This window comes from Jaculus jaculus, chromosome 5 (genome assembly GCF_020740685.1).
Source record: "Jaculus jaculus isolate mJacJac1 chromosome 5, mJacJac1.mat.Y.cur, whole genome shotgun sequence".
In the NCBI taxonomy this organism is placed as follows: domain Eukaryota; kingdom Metazoa; phylum Chordata; class Mammalia; order Rodentia; family Dipodidae; genus Jaculus; species Jaculus jaculus.
Genome location: NC_059106.1, coordinates 128,147,491 through 128,150,967, shown reverse-complemented (window position 1 = coordinate 128,150,967; position 3,477 = coordinate 128,147,491). Strand labels below are relative to the sequence as shown.

Below are 3,477 nucleotides of genomic sequence, written 5' to 3'. Positions count from 1 at the left end.
TTCTCACTTGACTGTTTTAAATTTTTCATTGTAGAGATCCTTCACTTCCTTGGTTAGGTTTATTCCAAGGTACTTTATTTATTTATTTATTTATTTTTGATACAATTGTGAATGGGAGTGATTCTCAGATTTCATTGTCTGTGTGTTTGTTGTTAGTATATAGGAAGGCTACTGATTTTTGAGTATTTCTTTTGTATTCTGCTACATAGCTATATGTGTTTATCAGGTCTAACCATTTGCTGGTAGAGTCTTTAGGGTCCTTTACCTATAGAATATGTCATTTGCCAAAAATAATACATTGATCTCTTCCTTTGCAGTTTGTATCCCTTTTATGTGTATCTCTTGCCTTATTGCTATGTCTAAGACTTCCAATACTATATTAAATAAAAGTGGGGACAGTGGACACCCTTGTCTTGTTCCTGATTTTAGTGGAAAAGCTTCCAGTTTTTCCCCATTTAGTAATATGTTGGCTGTAGGCTTGTCATTAATAATAGCCTTTATTATATTGAGATATGTTCCTGCTATTCCCAATCTCCGTAGGACTTTTATCATAAAGGGATGTTGGATTTCTCTGCATCTAATCAAATGATCATGTGAATTTTGTCCTTCAGTCCATTTATATAATGTATTACATTTATTGATTTGCATATGTTGAACCATCCTGGAACCCCTGGGATAAAGCCTACTTGGTCAGGGTGAATGATCTTTCTGATATATTCTTGCATTATGTTTGCCAATATTTTGTTGAGAATTTTTGCATCTATGTTCATGAGGGACAGTAGTCTGTAATTTTCTTTTCTTTTTTTTTTTTTTTTTTTTGTTCTGTCTGCCTGGTTTTGGTATCAGGGTGATGCTGACTTTGTAGAAGGAGTTTGATAGGATAACTTCTTTTTCTATTTTATGGAAAACCTTAAGAAGCAATGGTGTTAGTTGTTCCCCGAAGGTCTGGTAAAATTCACCAGTGAATCCCTCTGGGCCTGGACTTTTTTTAGTTAAGAGATTTTTTTGGTTTGTATTGTATTGTATTGTATTGTATTGTATTGTATTGTATTGTATTGTATTGGTTTTCTGAGGTAGGGTCTCATTCTGTTCCTGACTGACCTGGAATTCACTATGTAGTCTCAAGATGGTCTCGAACTCATGGTGATCCTCCTACCTCTGCCTCCTGAGTGCTGGGATTAAAGACATGTACCACCATGTCCAGCTTAGTTGGGAGATTTTTGATAACTGCTTGGATCTCCATACTTGTTATAGGTCTATTTGAGTGACTAATCTCAGCTTGATTTAATTCAGGTAGGTCATATAAATCAAGGAAATCATTCATTTTTTTCAGATTTTCAAACTTAGTGGAGTATATGTTTTTATAATATGTTGTCCCTATGATTTTTGATTTTTTCTGGTATCTGTTGGGATGTTGCCTTTTCTATCTCTAATTTTATTAATTTGTGTTTCTTCTTTCTTTCTTTTGGTCAGATTTGCTAAGCATTTATCAATCTTACTTATCCTTTCAAAGAAACAACTCCATTTCATTGATTCTTTGGATTATTTTTTGGTTTGTAGTTTATTAATATCTGCCCTAATCTTTATTATTTCTTCCTGTCTACTGAGTTTTGGTTTGCCTTGCTCTTCTTTTTCCAAGGCTTTAAGGTGAAGCATTATGTCATTTACTTGAGACCTTTCTAATTTCTTTTTTTTTTTTTCATCTTTGCATTAGGATTTACAAATTTATATAGTCTTTCCGGGGGGGGGGGGGGAAGAAGGGAGAGAATAAGGGAAAGAGAGAGAAAGGAACTTGAAGATGAAATCCTGACAAGACTTAAGAAAAGAAGGAAAACATACCATCCTTTTAAAATGATGAGAGTTTAAAGAAAAATACAGGGGAAAATGTTCTGTATTGCAGTGAATCTGTCAGTGGCAGCCTGAGGGGAGGTGAGTCCTGTGTGCTGGGTCTACACAGGCTCTACTTGGACTCCTCAATCACACCTTTGCTGAGATCTGTCATTTTGGGATATTTTACTTTCTTCTGGTCCAGTTCATTCTGAGCCCAAAGTAGCAGTTTCAGTAATTTTGCCAGCTTGGGTGTGGACTCACGATTTTCATAATCTAGAACAGCTCGGTTAGCTTCACTCCACACCTTTTGCCTTTGCATCATGTGAAGGAGATCTCCAAAGGGCGATTCCTCAGGACTTTGTCAAAGGCTAGCAAGGCCAGTGTGCGCTCCATCTCTGTGAGGCACTCTCTGCTTTCCTCACCCTGCTCTGCCAGCTGCGAATGGGCAAACTCCAATGCTGTCTCAGTCTCACACTGGCGGATGAGTTCAATCAAGTGCTGTTGCTGCAGGTGGAAGTAGAGGTACCGATTTGTGTCCAGGAGCTCTGGGTGGAGGTGTTGATCAGGGCGATGGCCTCCTGAATCTGACCCTTCAGAATCATCTCCCGAATCTTGATCCGCTCATCCAGCATTTCTAGATCCACACTTGGTTCAATACCAGATTCCATTCGAAACTTTTCTGCTGCTTCCTTAAAGCCCTCTGTGACCAGGTAGTTAGTTCATGATGAGACGGTTCATGTCTGCTCGTTGCACATGTAAGTTATTGAGTTTTTCCATCCACTCATCTTTTGTTATTTCATCGGGCTTTTCTGTATAACTCATTCTGATTTATTTCATGCGGAACCCGCCTCCTGCGAGACAAAGTGTGGGCGGTGGCTCCACAGCCGCTCCCGAGGTCCCTAATTTCTTAATATAGGCACTTAAAGCTATAAATTTTCCTCTTAAGACTGCCTTCATTTTGTCTCAAAGGTTTGGGTATGTTGTGTTCTCATTATCATTTGACTTTATGAATTTTTAAATTTCCTTCTTGATTTATTCATTGACCCATTCATCATTTAGTAGTGTATTGTTTAGTTTCCATGATTTTGTGTATGCTCTATAGCTTTTCTTTGCTATTGATTTGTAGTTTACTTTGTTTGTTTTTTTTTTTTTTTCTTTTTCTTTTCTCAAAGTAGGGACTCACTGTAGTCCAGGCTGACCTGGAATTCACTCGGTAGTCTCAGGGTAGTCTTGAACTCACAGCAATCCTCCTACCTCTACCTCCCAAGTGCTGGGATTAAAGGCATGTGCCACCATGCCCGGCTTAATTTGTAGTTTGATTCCACTGTGGTCAGATAGAATGCAAGGAATTATTTCAATTTTCCTGTATTTGTTAACATTTGCTTCTTGTCCTAATATATGGTCTATTTTAGAGAATGTTCCATGTGCTGCTGAAAAGAATATATATTCTGCAGCATTTGGATGAAATGTCCTGTATATATCTATTAGGTCCATTTGTTCTATGACCTCATTTAATTCAGATGCCTCTCTGTTTATTTTTTGCTGGGATGACCTGTCAATTGATGAGAATGAGGTGTTGAAGTCCCCCACTACCACTGTGTTTATTGTTATCTGTGACCTTACTGCTAATAGCATTTGCTTGATGAA

The 3,477-nt window shown here is 37.8% G+C and overlaps 1 pseudogene; it reads right to left on the bottom strand.

Moving 5' to 3' along the window:
* Positions 1 to 1,949: 1,949 nt before the first annotated feature.
* LOC123460883 lies at positions 1,950 to 2,667 on the bottom strand (annotated as a pseudogene).
* Positions 2,668 to 3,477: the final 810 nt, after the last annotated feature.